The sequence below is a fragment of the Manis pentadactyla genome, chromosome 6, assembly GCF_030020395.1.
Source record: "Manis pentadactyla isolate mManPen7 chromosome 6, mManPen7.hap1, whole genome shotgun sequence".
Taxonomy (NCBI): domain Eukaryota; kingdom Metazoa; phylum Chordata; class Mammalia; order Pholidota; family Manidae; genus Manis; species Manis pentadactyla.
This window is the reverse complement of record NC_080024.1, coordinates 102,811,174-102,830,130: the sequence shown is the minus strand read 5'-3', so window position 1 is coordinate 102,830,130 and position 18,957 is coordinate 102,811,174. Positions and strand designations below refer to the sequence as shown.

Sequence of the window (18,957 nt, the reverse complement as noted above, 5' to 3'; positions counted from 1 at the left end):
AGAGCACTTTTAATTTTAGGTTCTAAAAAGACTGTGGCTTGCCTCTTGGACACATCCTCGTGGACTGCTCCCTTCTGGGGCAAGTCAGTTGCCACGTCATGAGGCAGGCCTGTGCAGAGGCCCATGCAACAGAGTTGGATGCAGATCTTGTGAGCCAACTCTCATGGGTGAGCTTGGAGGTAGCAAGCCTTCAGGCAGCTGGTGCCTTATGGGAAACCTCAAGCTAAAGCTCTCCAGCTAGGCTGTGACTGGATTCCTGACCCACAGAAACTGTGCAATAGCAAATGTCTGTTGTTTTTCAGCTGCTAAGTATTGGGGTAAATTGTTATGCAGCAAAAGATAACTAATACAAATACTGGACAAAAATTCCCTTCTGATGTTGTAGCTCATAGACACATGAAAAATTAGCAAATGTTTAAAACTATGTTTCAGGCCATTTTTATTCACAACTTTAAATTGAGATTAAACATCCAGGACAAGTCTGTATCAGTTTTAACACAAGGAACCTGAAAAGAGAGTTGCTTTGCTCTTTTCCTACCTTAAATGAAAATGGTCTAGGATGTATCTTAATTGCTTTTAATTTTAGTTCTGTAATTATTTAGTTGAGGTTGTACTTTCCCTTATTTCAGTTTCCCTTCTAAGAGAGGGCTAAAAAGCCCAAGAATTATCAAAGACCTTGTTTTTACTAGTTTTAAGAAGAAGAAATTATATAGCTCACATGCAGTGGCCATGTGGGTACAAAGCCAGATACTCTGTGCACTGCTTACAAAATCTGGTGGAAGGGCCTGGATCTGGCTGACCTCTGAGGGCCATCAGGCTTTGTGTAGGATCACCGTGGGTGCTCACAGGGATTCACCGTGCAACAGGGCTCACGCAGGCCTGGGGGACAGCCCTAACTGAGTTCCTCATGCAATCCTTAGGCTCCCATACATTGTACCTAGGCTGCCAGTACTTATGCTCTGTGAACGTGACTCTTAGCCAGCAGTGTATTTTTTCATTAGAGGGGCTCCAGACCCAGGAGGGGAGGGAAAGGAAGGTCTGTTCTTCATCAATTGTCTTTATAATTATTGGTGAATAGTTCTGGTAGCAATATTCTACACAGGACAAAACTAAATGCCATGGGCCAGGGAGGGTGAAAGGGAGGAAGGAGAATTGACATCCAGAAGATCCTAGAGATTGAGCAACTGAATAATTCCTTAGACAGGAGCGTATGAACTCATGTTATAGGACAGCCTTGGATTTCTGTCCAATAATCTCTTGCTCTTTCACAGTGTGAGTGTGGAGTGTGTTAATGTATGCCTGTGTGCATATGTGGGCACAATCTAACATCAGATATTATACCTATGTGAACATATAGGTGTATAGACTATGTCTAATCTCTTAATTTGACTTTATGATACTTACTAGAGGAAAACAATAGAAAATTGATTTGGGCCATATTTTTCTGTTGTCAACAATAATCTTTTGTACCTTTAAGCATATGTCTCACCACTGTCAGAAAAAACAGCATTTTTTAGAAGTACTTTAAACATCTTAGCATAATGAGTCATTGTATGGTCTTGTATTCTGACTACTTGAGTTACAATTTTGCTCTACCGCTTGCTAGCTAAGTGGGCAAGTTTTTTTAACTCTGCGAGCTCCACTTCTTTGTCTCTAAGAGGGGACAGCAGCAGACTTACCTGACTGGTAGTGTTGTGCCATGCTTAGAAGCCCCTCCGTCCGCCTCCACCACTGCTCAATAATGTTAACAATCACGCAGAAGGGTGGAAGAAATTTTCCTACAATAAGAAGTTCTCCACAATAAAACTACAAACAAAATCCTAAGCAGAGAAAGTGCTATTAGTAGTAGAGTCTTTACAAAACCAAAATGTTCCAGTATTAGTTATTATGAGGCATATCAGTTACACAGTCCAACCCATCTTCCTAAACCACCTGTAAGGGTTTGGTTAATCATTTAAAACTGATGCCATGGCATGGAACTAGAAGAAGAACCACTGTAGACTAGAGATACCTCTCTACACTATGGAAGATTTCCGCTAAGCTGCACATGAAGGGATTGTCGCACCGACCTGCATCTCTAGAGTGTAGCTCTGATTTCCCGGGGAACAGTCCCTGCACGCTGAGGTGGGAACTTCTGCCGCGGACAAGGTCAGGGTGGTTGCCATCCTGTAGCTTGATGGCCATTCCGGTACACCGGAGAGACAACACCGCGCAAAATTAGTCTCCAACTGAAAGTTCTTTTCCCTTTTTATTAGCACATTACCACTTTGCTGTGTTCCTGTCACTGTCTTCTGGGCCCGCTCATCATTTTTCTGGCCTAATAGAAATTTGCGCCACAGCCTCTGGTCAGGGTCTGGAAAGGTCCCATATACACACTTCCTGCCATTGATTCCCCGATAAAGCACAGTTCCACCCTGCAGGGCTCACCGTAATTACAAAGCTATGAAAAAGCATTATTTTTCTTTTGACTCTCCCTTCTGTGTCGCTGTTTTCCTGTAACGTGTTCGTTTTGTCATCATTGGCGGGGTGCGGGGATCACGAGCAGCAGAGACGGTCCCAAACAGCTGTTCTTCAGGACGCAGCACCCAGTCAGGGATGTCGCAGCTTCTCCTGCGTCCGAGGACCGTCTGCACCAGGTGTCCGTGCCCCTTCCCGTGCGACGTGCCCCTGTCCCCGCCGGCCCGCACCCTCGCAGTCCTCTGCTCACCTCGCCCATTTCCTGTGGCACCTGCTCCACGGCTCTGCACTTGCTGGTTTGCACTCCGCCTTCCCTTCTGAGGGACTAAAACCCCTGTGTGTGTAACCTCAGGTACTGGCACTGGCTTAGGGACAAACGTATTTGAAAAATATTGGATAACTAAAGAATGGACAAGAATAAAGAAGATAAAAAATGAAAGTAAGGAAGTGGGAGTACACAGAAATCGAGAGAGACTATTATTCCTTAGTTATGTCTTCATCTTCTTTTCTTACATCAGATGGGAATGAGCTTCCTGTAAAGGCCAGAAGTACCTGGCTGTCACGTGGGAATGTACAGGAAGGGCTTCTCAGGAGGCGCTCTTTCCCGAAGGGGCCAGTGGGGCGTGCTGGCCAAGGCACCAGTGGGCTTTCCTCTGGGTACCTGCGGGGTCAGGCCATTCCTCAGCCCCCATGCCTCCCACAAGCCAGCTGGTCATCATTCCATTTGAAAGAACTGGAGCTCCTTTTCACTCTGGAGAACATAATAAAAGTCAGTCCTTCTCTACTAAATTAGGATGGACAACCCTTCTCTCGGGAAGAAAAGCAGTAACTGATCATGATAATGAGATTGTGCAAAAAGCTTTGAAAATGCTTATGCCACATTTATACAGAACAGGGTCTGCTTACATTTCAGATACAGCTGTTGATTTACGGTTTGGAAGCACAGAGTAGGTAATAAATACAAGTAAAACAACTTTCTGAGGCCATTTAAAAAAAGTAAACATACTATGTGCCTGTTCACTTTGTATTAAACAATAGTATCTAAAATATTCCACGCTGGCTTTTCACAATCAATCCTGGCAGCATTTAGCCTGTAAAACAATAATTCATTTCCAAAGTAAACACGAGCACCGACCCAGTGTTCTCTCAAAAACTGTGTTCCAAGCAGGGTATTAGATTTTTAGTCTGTATTATTGAAACTGACTTTACTGGGTCTCATAAAATGCATTTCCTAAAGTAATTAAATGTTTAATAAGATCAAACTCAATATTTTATTTTCAATTTAAACAGAACAAAAATTTTTAAGAGTTTATATAAAGAAAAATTGGAAGTTAGAGAAAATAAAAGGATCTCATGACCGTATATCATCTTCTATATCTTGTGAAAGTTGTATTTTTTGTCTTAACTTCCTACATTGTAACCCAAGGGATAAAAATTATCTAGCTTTCAGGGATTTTATAAGCATTATAATTTATAAGATATTACAGAGTCAGAAGTAATACAATAGTTGTTATGAGTATTTAGGGACGTCTATTGACAAAATTAAAATAAAGACTAAAAATACATATAATTTAGTTGGACATCCAAAGGTTTCTGAGAACATGTGCAATAATGAAAAGCTATTTATTTAGTGGCAGGTTCTGAAATACATCAGTTAAAATAGGGCAAAAAGGTTTCCATATACAGGAGACTAGCACAAGAAAGATATGGAAAATGAGATTGGTGCTGTGCTCGTTTAATTATTTAACACAGAGATCCAGGCTGTCATCATATTTTGGAGCACATTCAGAATGCTCCTTCTGCCTTCCTCCAACCGATCCCAGTGGATGATTCTATGGACATCCCCTTCCCCACCCCCGCCTCACACCCTGACCTCCAAAGCTGACCATGCTTTCTAGTTTCATCCCAGATCCACCTCGTTTAACTGCAGCTTCTTTGCTGTTGGTTTCCACAGGCAGAGCTGTGGATCTGTTGGGCACCTTGGGGCTTCAGCACCTTTGGCAAGAAAAAAACTGTAGTCACAGAGGAGTCTTCTGGGAGAAATTAGGTGAGTCTGGTGGCAGAGGTGCTCACTTATAAAGGGATTTTTCAAAGTCTTAGTGAAGGTGTGTTTTACTTTCAGAGAACTCAGATGAAGAAAATCTGAAATAAGCTGTCTACTCTTCCAAAATTATTTTATTGGGAAAGTGATATTTTACCTGAAGACACAGAAATGAAGTCCACAGACTAGAGAAGTGGTTTCAAAACTTTTTCATTGTGCAGCACTAAACTCTCTCCACCATTTATTTGTTTTCTGTTCTCTCCCTCATATTACTCCACCCCAAAACAAATAATTTAAAAGATAAAAAATACACATAAATGGAAGTCCTAATTTTTCTTCCCTAACATATTATCTTTCACACCTCTTGGTATAAGCAACCCACTTTGGAGATCACTGCCCCAGAAGGACACAAAGCACATGTGAGCAGAGAGTATAAGAAGAAGGCACAGAGACCGAAGCAGCTGATCCACTGGGGGAGCTGGCCAGACTTCGCAGGTGGAGTAGACCTATAAACCGGCTCAGAGAAGAAGGAGTAGGATATAAAACAGATGTAGGAGTAGAGGATGTGTGTATACAGCATGAAAAGTGGGTTTTTGGACATAATTTTCATGTTTGTTTTTTAATGTCACTGAACCCTTTATTCCTTGGATATCAATTCATAAATTGCTATAAAAACAATTTATTCCAAAACTGCTCTGGTTGAAATGGGAGGTGGAGTCCAGAGAGAGTGCCTCCTCGGTGCTGAGAGGGCCCTGTGGGGCTCAGACTCCAGGGATTACAGTCTGAAAAGCCACTATGGTAGACAAGAGATTTCCTCAAATAATGAGTTTCTCTACTATGTTCTTATGAGTTTTGAAGAATGTAATTGTGATTTAAAGTTTGGGAAAATTAAATGGAAACAAGGTATGTTTTCTGAAGTATGTGTGTTTTCTTGTTACTTAGGGTGGGCGCACAAGGTACCTGTTTCGATGCCAAGCTTTCAGTTGTCTGTTACCTTCCCTTAGAAGCTGAGACTTCTAAACAGGAAACAGACTGAAAGTAGAGATTTACAATTTAGAAGTATATTTGATTTGGTAAAACGTTTTTCCTCTCTGTTTAGAAGGATCGGAGTAAACAGTAACAGCAATAGTCACAAGAATCTATTCATTTAACAAATATTTATTGAATGCTTGCTCTGTGCCAGATGCTGTGTTGGGTTCTGTGAATAAAACTGAAAACTCACTGTGGTCCAGGGGGAGGAAGTAGACAAGTACAGTAGTGTGGCATATAAAACACACACATATCAAACTCAGCAGTGTGTCACTATCAAAATAATACCACAAATCATCATGAAATTGTATTTTACACATGTACTGTATTATATTCTATATATTGCTGTATAGTATAGATTTATACTTATATATTATCAAAAGTGTTTTTGCTATGTTTTATATAAAATTAGGAATTAATATTACCATTCCATATACCAGGATTTATTTGATTAATAGTGTACAACATTTTTTTTCATTGCCTGTTCCCACATCCTTTTCTCAGTTTATTAGGTAGTTCATTTTTAACTCACTGATTTGTAAAAGCTCTTTGTATTAAGATTTTTAACCCCCTTTATGCCAAATGTATTGTAAAAGCTATTTTTCTTAGCTTATATTTGCCTTTTTGTATGACTAAGGCATAATATGATTTAGAAAAGATTTTTATTTTTAGATAGTCAAGTTTAAAAAATTTTGTGTGTGTGTATGGGTGTGTGCCCTTTCCTCCTACTTGGGGATAAGAGCAGGGGCATAGATTGGAAGTTGTCCATGAAAATAAAGGCTGGGTTTTTCCAAGAAGCCATGGATCTCCTCTGACTGGCATAATAAATAGGCTGACTGAGACCATGACTGGACATGCGCTTGGTAGAGGAAAGGAGGAAGTGGGAGACTTCCACCCCACTGGGGAACAGGCGCCACCCTCAGTGCTCTGCCCTGATGCCTCTGGAGGAAGATGCTGAGATGCTGATTCAAACCCAGGGATGTTATTTGGGTTGAGCATTAGCAGGACAGGTATACAGATGTTGGTTTTGCAAACAAATTTTTCTTGTTTTCCTATGAGTGTTTTTGCTTTCAGAATGCTAAGATAAGATGAGATTTCGATGTGGAACTAGTTGGGAGAGGAAAGAGGGTTCCATGACTTGATTGGGCTGGAGGTCAATTGGCCTGTCTCTACCTCTAGTTTACAGACACTTTATGGGGTCTGGCATAAAGCATCATAAAAATAAAGAATGAGCTTTTGCCTGATTCTTTTTGCTGGGCACACCCTTCCTTAGAGATCTCAACTTGCCTGGTGGGAGGGTGGCAGGAGTATTAGCAGCTGTGACAGGACAGAACTGGATTACTCAGGATCTCATTTCAGGCAAGACCTACTTAGAATGGAGCTTGGTTCTAGGTAAACATCAACACACAGTTGGGCTTGGGGGTGGCATTCTCTTCACTGATGTGGGGAATGGCATGGAATCAGAAGTAATCTAGTTTTACTCTTGAAAGACAAGAAGAATTTGCCAGGAAGATGAGGGGAAAAGGTCACTCTAAGCACAAGGAGAAGTGTGAAAAAGGCATAGAATCAGGAGGGAGCAATCCAGTCTTTGGCCAAGCTTATACAGAGCCTTGTGCCAATTACAAAATACTGCTCCTGTGGAGAGACACATTTTTAAAAAGGTTCCCCCTTGAGGCTGACAATGTAAAGGGAAAGCACATGCTCTGGGTGGATGAATTAGAAAAAGGTGCCCCTTCTTTTGAACTAAGTCAGCCGCGGGCCTGGGCCCCCAGCTGGGAAACAATGGCGGGGAGTGCTCGGTTCCCATTCGCTCTGAGGTTCACAAGCTGCAGAATCCCACCTGCAGGCCTGCATCATTCTTATATTTTTCCAGCCCATCCCTCTCCTGGGAGATTTCAATAGCATTGCTATTTCCTTTATTCCATGCATGCGTTCTAGCAATCCATTTTCCATAGACTGCTGGGCAGGCTCCTAAGTGCAAATTTGGTCTGTTTCCCTGCTCTGGGACTACAGCAGTGGTTCTTAGACCTGTCAGGTAGACCCCCCAGCCCCTCTTTTAAGAAATGTTTGTGGCCAGGTGTTTGTGAACAGTGTAGCAGTCATTCCCTTTCCTGTCCCCGTGGCCTCATGATGAGGCTTTGCAGTTCCTCTCAAACGGTGGAGTTCATCTTCCCATCCTTGGAATCTGGGAGTCTCTGGGACTTGTTTGGTCAATGGAATACCAGAGAAATGACAGCGGGGCAGTCCTGAGTCTAGGCTGGCATGACTGAGACCTCCGTCTCTGCCATGGGACCCCACCTGGGGACCCACAGACCAGAGTGAGGCAGCCTGTTGGTCCCCACTGAGGCCTTGGCGGGGTAAGAAAGTCCAGTTAACACCAGTAAAGCCTACGGCATTCATGGACCATCTTGGTATTTCTAGAAGCCAGGAAGTGGATGCGATATAGAAATGGGGTGTTTTAAGGGTGCAAGAAGAGCAAATGTCCTCTCTTCCTAAGGAAAGTGTTAAGGAGTTATACAATATCAGTGACTGTGTAAAGAAATACATAGAATGTGGAGTTAAGTCAGTAGAGTCATGCCAGGAGGGAAATGACATCAAAAAGCAAAAATGTAGGAAAACAGAAATCTTTTACCACGTCAAAAAATTGAAATTAAAATAAATGTATCTGTTTATTATAACAGCCACATGGTTTGATTGAGTGGATGTCTTATGATCTGACTGAACTTTAAGTAGAACAAATTGATGAATCCTAAACATAATTTTGAAATAACAATTTTGTGAAAATTGACATCTGAAGCAACATTTGTTGCTTGTGTGAGTAGAAAGTTCCCTTAAAGGTTGAGCACAGGGTTGGCTTATCGAAATCAAAGCTCCAGGGTAATCTGCATAACAATGATACTAATCATTTTTCTACCAGAACAAATTGACAGTGTGTTGACTTTCCCTGACCACATGGCGAGTCAGGGGACAGACCAGAATCGTGAGTCCCAGGCAACCATGTCATTATTCAAGTCCTAGAACCACCACCCCTGGGAGGTTAGCCCAGAGCTTACAAACTAGGTCGGTGGGTGAAGCATTTCAATTTACAGGACGAACTGGTAAATTGTACTTGCAATTATTTTGTTAATTATAACTTCAGGGTAATTTCCGCAGATAGGGTGCATATATGGGAAGACTTTCCTCCCTTCACATTAAGGAGCAGGGCAAGTGAAGTCTCCCATCTTTGTTACTGGGGGTTGCTGGGATGTCGGATATCCCTTAAATATGGGGCTTCAGGATCTTCCTTGGTTAACAACTTCTTCATGTGACAGTAAAAAAACCCCAAAACAAAACAAAACAAAAAAACCATGAATCTGGAAAAGAAAATAAATTAAAATGGTTGTTTGGTGTCCTGTGGACAAAGCAAGCCTCTTTGGCCACACCTTCAGCTTTTCAATCTATGGTTTGGTCTTGTATACACACCATGAAATGGGTTTTTCTGCCTGTTTGTATCCTGTAAGAGACTATCACGTGAAGAATATGCTTTTCACTCTATTTTTCTCCCCAGTTACTTGATCAGGGTGAGAAACTCTTCTCCTCTGGCTTCAGATAACACATAGTCTGTTACCATCACGTTTAGGCAAAACAGATTCTGGAAACACATTTTGTTGATTTCTTGAGGAAATAGGGATGTGAGTGTCTGAATGGGGTGTGGGAAAAAAACAGCCCTACAAAACAAGAATAAAACCAAGACCACAGTTCAGTGTCACAGCCAGTGAAAAACAGGCTACAGAGCCAGGGAACGCGGTCAGGCACAAGGGGAGGACAGCGGAGTGAAAGAGGCTTGTGCACACGAAGACCAAGAAACGCTGAGGCCGAAGGTGAAGGGGGCCGACGTCCTCAGGGAGAGGCCCCAGGAGGGGCGAGAGCGAGCGAGAGGCTGAGAAAGCAATGCAAGGACTGAGCACCGTGAAGGTTTCTGTTCTCACTGTTCTTTCCTTTCTCTTTTATGATTATTTTCCCCTGAATGTCACATCCGGGCTGCCAGCAGTGAAAGACGGAGGGAGTGGGGAGACAGGACTTTTGGCATCAAAACTGTGTCCTCCTTAAATGTTCCTGCTCTGAACAACTTGGCCCCTAAAAATAGTCCATCAGAAGGTATCCTGAATTCTTTTCCTCCCTTGAAAAGACATATATCAGTAATTGCTTTACTTCAGAAAGTACTTTTGGCAATGCTGATTTTATATCCCTAAGTGCCCCCTAGTGACAAAGTCCAATTTCAGAATCTTTTTCATAGTAATTTTGTTCTCAGTGTTTTCTTCTCGCGATACAAATGTGGCTGACTCAGAGACAAAGTATCAGCTTATTATGGATTTATTTTAATTAGGCAGAGGACAATTTCTTGAGTAGGTCTATGACACCATATCAGGGAGTTACTGTTTTTCTATATAAATTAATTTATAATTGGAATAAACCTATAGACTCCTACAGTAAGAGCAGGTTGCCTTCAGTTACACTGTTACTGAATAGATTGTTTGGGAATGTGATCAGTCATACTCTCTCCTCTTCTGTTAAGTCACATTAAGACTCAGATCCCAATGTAGTTTCTTTTCATTCATCTCGTGAAACACTCAAAGAGCTGTACAGTCATGAAGAATAACAGACCACTTCTCAACTCTCTTCCACTTACGATTTCTCCTGGTCATTTCTAATAATCCTATTAACTTAGCATGGTAGCTGAGAGGAAAAGTGTAATCATAAAAATTAAGCTTACATACTGCTTTATAAGTTTTTGTGGGACATGGCCATGTTACCTAATTTCTTTGTATCACTTTTGTAACTGTACAATGGAACTAATAACAGAAGACTGTTGGAGGGGATTAAATAAGATATTGCTTGTCAAGCTCTTTGCAGCCTGTTAGCATTTATTTAGGGCTCAATAAATGATAGTTATTATGATGTGTAGCCCAATCATTGATACATGCCAACCCTGTGTTCTTAAACATATTTGGTAGAAATATCTCTCTTTAAACATATTTGGTAGAAATAATCTCAATACTCTGAAGCAAGTCACAGTGACCTTTAATAGACTGTGAACCATGTTTACTTCTAATCAATGCTATTTTCAGATTCTCTTTAGAACCTACATGCTCAAGAGCTTAACTAGAATGTTCAACAAATCCAGTTTTGTTTTCCTGTATTAAAAACTGTCTGAATACAAAATGCAAGTGGGAGATACTGAAATTTTTCTTTGTGTATACCTTTACACATTTACAGATTCTTAAACACATCATTCTCATTTTACTGATGGGAAACTAAGGCAGAGAAGGGCTACGAAAACTGGGGCAAAACATGGAGGAAGGGACAGCCCTCCAGAGGAAGTATCAAAACCTCCTGGGGAGAGTGATTTTTACAGATAGGTACTGCTCCTCCAGGGGTTTGAGATGCTTAAGAATAAATAGTTCTGCCTTTGCACTTCCAGAGCCGCTATTATTGATGGAAGAGTCTTGAATTCCTTATTCACCTAACCCACTGGGCTAGTAACTGATCTTGAATAAGAACTCAGGTCAAGGATGTTAATACTTTTTACATTTCTATAGTCACATCAGAGGAATTGCTTCTAGTTCCTGTATTCAGAATTCTGAGCTTCAAATATTTCTGGTTTCCCTCACTTCCACTTCCTATATTGGCCTAGTTCCATTTCTATCACCTATTTATAGGCTTGGTTACAAGAAAACGGATTAGCATGAAGTTAAAAGGATCAGTATGCAATTGGAATTTTCTCTCTGATATGATCAGAATAATAGATTTTAGCCAGTTCCCTGAAGAGAAAGAGGTTAGCTGCTCTAGGCTTTATTAATTTTTCTTATTTATTTATTTTGGATCAAATCAAATGCTCATTGATGAATCTATTTTCAGAGATCTCTACTTTATATTCCAGGCATAGGGAGGGTGTGTTATATTCACAGAAGTCAGCCAATTTCCATGAATTGGAGGCAAGTAGGTACTTCCATTGGTCTGGAAACCTCTAGTAATGCATGGATCATGAACTGAGTTTAAAATAGTATTCCCCGCCATGTAAATTTTTATTGTAATTCTGTTTGGCTTGTTTTATCATTTAATTTTCATTCATTTGATTTCAGGCATGGATGTGATACCTAGAGACCTATAGTTCTTTATCCTCGTAGTATCCCAGTGTGTTGCATATGTTACAGCTATACGTATTCTCATCTCCAGCTGAAGAGCTGTTCTTCTGCACTAAAACGTGTCACTCCCTCTCCCCTTTTCCAGATTCAAATGATAGATGAGATTGCTTCTGAGTCATCCTGGGGTTGCAGCAATTTTAGAAGTTACTTCTGCTCAACTTGTTCTGTAAAAAGGTGCATGGAATAGTCTAATCTCACTGGCCTTGCCTTACCACACCACGTCAGATCAGAGAAACCAATTAGTCTGGGTGGCTTCAGGGCTGGTAAGCAGGACACTGTGAATGAGCAGAGCTCCTGAGTCAGCAGACTGACAGGACAGCATCCAGCACAGCCTAAAAGTAGGCAAAGGGGCACGGGCCCATTCCCCAGGCCCCACTGAGTGTGTGTGTGTGTGTGTGTGTGTGTGTGTGTGTGTGTGTGTATTACTTCATGGACCTCAGCTCAACCTCTTAAAATTCCAAGTCCAACATTCCCCTTACCCACACTGGGATCAAAGTCTCCTCAGTGGAGAAACTGATTTTAGTCTTTTGTACCCACATGTGACTTGTTGACAATATGTTACCTCTGCTCTTAGCTATTCCCTTTAATTATGTTATGAAATAGCTGCCTCCTGTGAAAGAGCTCTTGAGCATCAGAGAACGGGTTGGGGAGACAGGTTTGTGAATGTGGGTGCCCTCTCGGAGGGAAGGCACAGGCCTCCTTCATCAAAGTCTGGCCTCGCCTTGGAGAGATGAGGCGCCTTGGCAGATTCCAATTACTTTTCGTGAACACTACTCATCAGTGGCTGGCTATTCCTTTGATATAATAATCATTCATAGATACCGTACTTGATTTGTCCCAAAGAGGGTAGTAGTTAAAAAAATTTTTTTACATAAAATTTTATTTATTAAATGCGCAATGCCTGCTACATAGTTGGCATTCTATAAATTATGGCTACATGAACAAATACATGAATGAATGATTCTTTGGGTATGTGTGCGTACTCTTGCATTTAGTCCATTTGATCAAAAAACCGTATCCCAGAGGCCACAGTTAGGTTCTATTTCCAGGCAGACCAGTTTGCTTGCTTGGTTCTGTGATGACTGACCTGGTTATCTTGTACATCTGCCCTGTGAAATGCAGAAGGGCTAATACCAATGGTGTGGACATATGAAAAAAACTCTTTATTTCAAAATCTAATCGGGATAACATATCTATGCATCAGTCTGTTTTGGGAGGTACTAATCCCATAAAGCCAGGAGAATCAGACAGAGAAATATCAAAATGCAATTGTGGGTAGAATCATCTAGGTTATTGAGATGGACTTGCAGCTGCCTACAACTAAAAACATGTTTAAATAGAACTTGGAAAAGTAGAGGATGAATGAGGTCAAAGTTCACATTTATAATACTGAATATGAACTTCTCAATCTGCACCACATTTGTGAAAAGGAAACCGTGGGCCAACAGAATGGACGAAGGACACTCACAACTCACAAGCTACTGAGTATCTATACAAATGGAAGGAAAGTCCTGTGATATTCACTGGGAGACTAATACAATATGTTAGTGGTTTTACACAGTATATTAGTGGTTTTCAATTCTACCTGTATTATTTATTATTCTCTTAGTCCCTCTTGTAGTTTAGAAAACAGCAGAGAACAAACAGCCTCAAAGGAACCTGGGGTAAGACTATGACCAAAATAGCACGGAAGCTGTTTCTACTTTTCATTCAGATTTTCTCTTACAACACGGGAAATCTATATAAGGTAAACTTGGAGTGACTGGAAAGTAGATTTTAGAAGAGAGAAAGAAAAAAGGGAAGCTGTATCATTCATTCAACAAGAACTTTGAGAACAACTGCGTATTAGGAGCTATGCAAGCTGATGGGAGTTTAAGGATAAATAGTCTAGTTGAGAAGATATATCAAACAAAATTACCCAAATGGTTATATAATTACAGCTGTTATACAATTACAATTACTGGTAAAATGGAGGCGAGGGTTTGTTAAGATAGCACAGAGCAAGGGGTGCAGATCCAGTCAAGAGGAGTTGGGAAGATCAGAGCATTTCCCAGAGGAAGTGACATTTAATCTGAGCTGCAAGGCAAAGTGTGGAGGTGGGGAGAGATGGGTGAATGAGGTGGGCAGAGGATCTCTGGGGTAAAGAGCAACACAGGAAGGTATTGGCCCAGAAGAAGGCTTTCTGATCAAGGTGCTGAGAGAAGCTCCGTGTAGCAGAAGGTGAAAGGACAGGTGAGGGTAACCCCAAGTTGGTACAGAAGGATCACATAGGCTCACGGAAAGGAATTTGCATTTTACTCTAAGGACAGTGGGAAGAGTCTGAAACATTTCAAGTTACGAGTGACCCAGGGAGGCCTGCATTTGGTAAATGTCTTTCTGGCTGTGATAAGAAAAATGGAATAGAGAGCAGCCAGAGTGGATGGGGGAGAACAGTGAGTGAGGGACAGCAAGCTATATATTTTGGAGATAAAATAGTTAGGATTTGACCATTGAACATGTGAGCTAAAGAAGAAGGAAAGTGTCAAGTACTGTGTTTACAGCAGGGGCTCAGGGGCTGACAGGTGACATTTACTGAGAGGAGGGAGGCTAGAGAAGGGGTGTGTTTGGGGGAGGGTGGGGGGGATAATGATGAGACACCCATGGGCAGCTGGTTATATGGCCCTGATGTTCTGAAGACAGCAAGGAGTCTCTGGAGTGGATGAAGCCACTGGGGAAGGAGTGTAGATTAAAGAGCAGAGTGGATCTAGGGCCAGGCTAAGTGCAAAATTCAGATGGGAGAAGATAGCTCTTCAAACGGATGGAAAAGGAACAGTCAGAGTGGGCAGAAGAAAACCGTTTTTTTCAAAAAAGAGAGCGTCGTAAGAGAAGATGGTCAAGTCAGATGGACCACAGAGTGTCCTGTGAATTTAACAACAAAGAGACCACCAGCAAGGGCAAACCCAGGGAGCGCTTGGGACGGAGGCCTGATCAGTGTGACCCGGAAGGGAAGGGGTGGGAAAGGTAACTCTTCTGAGAGCTTGGCTGAGGGAAAGAGCTGCAGTAGGGGGTGGATTCAGAATGCAGGGAGCACTTTCTTTCCTAAAGAGAAAATAGAGCACTGTGAATGCTGATAGATAGCAGCCAGAGAGAGGAGGAGGTTGGAAATCCAGGAGAAAAACTGAGTAACCATTCAGGGAGGCCCATAGAGGACAGAGTAGTTGGGACCCAGATACAGGTGTAATACCTCCCGGGTGACAGCAGGTGGGGCCACCCCCTTTTCACAGAGGAGATGAGGAGAGGATGGGAACAAAAGCGAACTGGTTTGCAGAGTTGGGGTAGATGTTTGAGACAGTTCTCAGTGGGATGTTTCTGTTAACTTCTCTCAGACACACAGCAGGCACTTCCTCCACTGTGAAGGAGGGAGGGGAGTGGAAGACGGGTTTTGGGGGATGAAATTTCCAACTAGAGGAGCTAGGCAACGGTTATTTCAGATAATAACCTAACTAGAGAAATAATTTTGGAATGACCAAGACGTCCTCTTAAGTATTTGCAACAATTGTCAATTAGTCGGGAATTGGAGTATATAAATCCTAAAAGCATTATCTCCCACTGACACTTGCCCTTTTAAACATGCTATGTTGGAACTAATCATTTTAAATGTAGTTCTTTGCATAATTTGTAATTCTCCACAACTTAATCTTCTGGCTTAGAAACAGCGTGTGGCAGAAGTTTCTTTAAATGGAAGACAATTGCAAGAAGTAGAAATCAATTGCCAAAAAAGTGTAAAATGAACTACGTGCTTGGCCTGGGGGTGTGCCTTCACTCACACCGCTCCCCCACCTGCTCTCCTGGCTTCACCCACCCCCTTCTTGCTCCCTTATTCCTTCAGCTCTGGCACAGTGCTGGGCTCACAGGCTCACAGAAAGTAGCTCATCACATTGGTGTTCCTGACTGTATCTTTAACACCACCAAGAAGAGAAATGATCTTCAAGGGTGTTTCAGTCTTGAGACACAGGGCTGTGGAAGGCTTTTTTTCCTTTTCCTTTGCTCGAATTCTGAAATTCCAAATGGGAAACCAAGGCAATTACTTGCAAGCACTGTCCCCCTCTCTTCCTGTGCTCCCCTCTCTCACACAGGCAGAAACAGGCCCCTATACTTTAGATCTAAAGGTTTTGCCCTAAGTGTCAAGAGAAGAAAGTGTTAGGTTCTACTTAATATTTTCTTGAAGTTTATGTGTATGTGTAACTCTGATGCAGTTGTGGAAAAAGACTTTAATGTTGGAAAGGATCTGAGGGACCATTTAATCTCCCTTCCCGCCTGGACTCTGCACCATTTTATGGATAAGAACACTTCCAGTGGGTAAGCGCGTGGTGAACCGGAAGCCTCGGCTGTCTGTGAAAGGGCACAGGCTAACTCCCAGGGGTCAAGGAGTATGCACGTTCATCTGTTTCTTTGCCCACCAACTCTCGTATTCTGTTCTGCACACATTATTGCTTAATGAATTCTGGGTGATTTGAATTTGCTGTTCAGGTTCCTTTAGTCACAAAATGAGCACAGGTTTGGCTCAATGGAAGTTGCTAAGGCATCATCAGACTAAGATCTAGGGTTTAGTATAATTTCCCTTCATTCAGTTTGGAATTAAAATATTACAGAAAAATGGGTGAAATAATGCCAGTGAGTATGGTAATAAATTTCTGACACATGGCATTCAATCTGTGAGGGCACTGCTTCACTTGGTGCTGCACTTTGCGGAGTAATGGAGTGGAAAATTAAATTAAATAAGCTTTTATTATTCTGTGGCTCTGTTGAAAAGGGTACCATCAAATACATTAAAAAATATATCTTCTGAAATGCAAGTTCAAGTTCCCTCACATTACTGAGTTGTGAAAAAGCATTCTCCTTTTATGTTTTCCTTTTTTCTTTCTTTCCGCCTTTGCCAGAATCAAACCCACGGCAACTTGCTTTAGGTTACATCGGAAACACACACTTAGTTCCATCATCCTCACAGGTGAAACCTGAGAGCACAGCTTCTACATTAAACCAGCAAAAGGAAGTAACAATTTCATCATTTACATTTATATCACTCTTTACCCTCAGATTTCTGTGCAGGCTTATATGTCTTAGATGTTAACAGGTATTTGTATGGCTGCTAGGTTCTTAAATATATCATACTAAGCAATCAATTTCTTTTATAACATGTCTGAAGATACCTAATTTTTATCTTTTCATAAGAAATAAATTTACCTATGATTATAAATGATACTTGACAGCTGAAAGGAGGACCTCATATCCTTGGCTTTTGGCCCAGGGATTTAAGTGATGTCTCCTCTCATGATCTATAAGGTTTTTTTCTCACTTCTACTGTCCTCTTTCACACTGTTATTATTTTAGTGACATACAGGAACAAGTCCCCTGTCCTTGTGCACTTGGCTAATATAAGTCATTGACCACCTATGAATGTTCCATGACTTTAAGTGATTGTAAAGGTCATTCAAGACAGATGTTTCCTATGATCACCTGGAGTGACCCAATGTTCTATGGGCACAGTGGAGGGTATGTGAATGCGAGGAGTGTGAGCTTTGGGGTCCCACAGTACCCAAATCTCCACACCAACTATCTGTGGGGCTGTGTACAAGAAAAGTAATTCCTCTGAACCTGGGGTTTCTCATCTACAACACATTCATTCAGCTGAATATACTGTTCTCAACATGGAGTACAAGTAGCACTTTGAGAAACATTTATATAAGTATGTCTATATGCATTATTGAATGGTCAACATGTCCACTAAAACAAAGAACAGCCTTCCCCCCCTAAAAAGCCCCAACTCTTCATTACTTTATAGAGGAACTAAGGCTTAGAGAGGTTAAACAACTGGACCCAGGGCCTACAAGGGGCCAGGACTTGAGCACAGTTCCTTCCATCTGATTCTAGAGTCTAAAGTCTTACACGCACAAGGGAGGGAAAGGGGGCTACGATCAAGCACAAGCCACAGGAAGGTTGATGGTGGGAAAAAAATGCAATAGACCTAAATGTTGTTCATCTTCACTCATATATACTTATCCATGGTCAAGCAATTAGCCCAGAAGTGGGTGGTTATTGAGCATCTGATGTGGAAAAGGCAGGGAATCATATAACAGCAGTTCATGGTGCCGTCCTTCCTTGACTCATCCAGAAAGACAGGACGCTGAACAACTGCAGGACAGCTAAATTCCAAACCACTCAGCATTTAGTAACTAATGTAGCATGATTGCAGATAAATGTGAGTCCGGTATTGCTGCGAACATCAGGGAAGCTTCATGGAAACCTGCATGTTATCTAGGAGAACACATGGGGCAGAAAGGTCTTTACTGGTATAGCGCAAACTTGCGTACACATCCATACAGTTGGGAATGCAAGGCCATAAGAAGTCTGGTATGAGTGGAAGGCAGTGGATGGGGCCCAGATAGAACTGGGAAGCCAGGGCCTGATTATAAAACACTAGAGAGCCATTCTCAGGCAGAGGAAGAACATGACTAGGACCCCTCTGTGTATGCCCATCTAGGAGGGGCCATCTGGGGGCAGGGGTAGGATGGGTGGAGGTGGTAGAACTAGGAAATCCAACCAGAAGGGGAAAAAAGCCACTCAGGGGAGAGGGGGAGAGATAGAGGTGAGTGGTGGGGTGGACACAGACAAGGGAGAGCCTGTAAGCAGACTGACAAAGAAGTAAACTCAGGTACATTTGAACTTGAATGGCTGAAATCCCTGTCCGTTGTTTCTATGTTTCTGATTTAATGCTTCCAAACTTTCAGTCCTGGGGAGAGAAACAGGGTTGTCCAATGAGTGACCCAGGTCTCTCTGTGTTGCCGGGTAGTGAGCCAGACTCATGGCTTCAGCCTCTCATCCTCTCTCATCAGGAAAGGCAGGTCATAGATCCAAGTTCCACAAGGCTGGCAGGTGTCAGCGGCTGGCATTACTGACAGTCCACTCACACTGGCTCCTTTGTGTAGACTGCTTGCCTTCTTAAGTGTATTGCTAGGTCACTCTTGCTTTTGCCTTCTAGAAGAGCAGAGTTATAAAAACAGGGGCGGGGGTGTTCCTCCTCTTCTTGGGGCACAAGTCCATGTGTATCTTGCTGTGACTTCACCCAAACCTTTCTACGGGATGCTGGTGGAAGGGGGTGCATATATCTGTTCAGCCTCTGATGCCTCTGGTGGGCAACCAGGCACTCAAGCCAGCAGATAAATGAATGAATTTATATTTGCTAATTGCAATAACTCATGTAGTTCT

The 18,957-nt window shown here is 42.1% G+C and overlaps 1 protein-coding gene across 1 annotated transcript in view; it reads right to left on the bottom strand.

Moving 5' to 3' along the window:
* CHST9 (carbohydrate sulfotransferase 9) overlaps nt 1-18,957 on the bottom strand; it is a 202,087-nt gene that overhangs the window by 68,380 nt on the left and 114,750 nt on the right. The window lies entirely within an intron of this gene.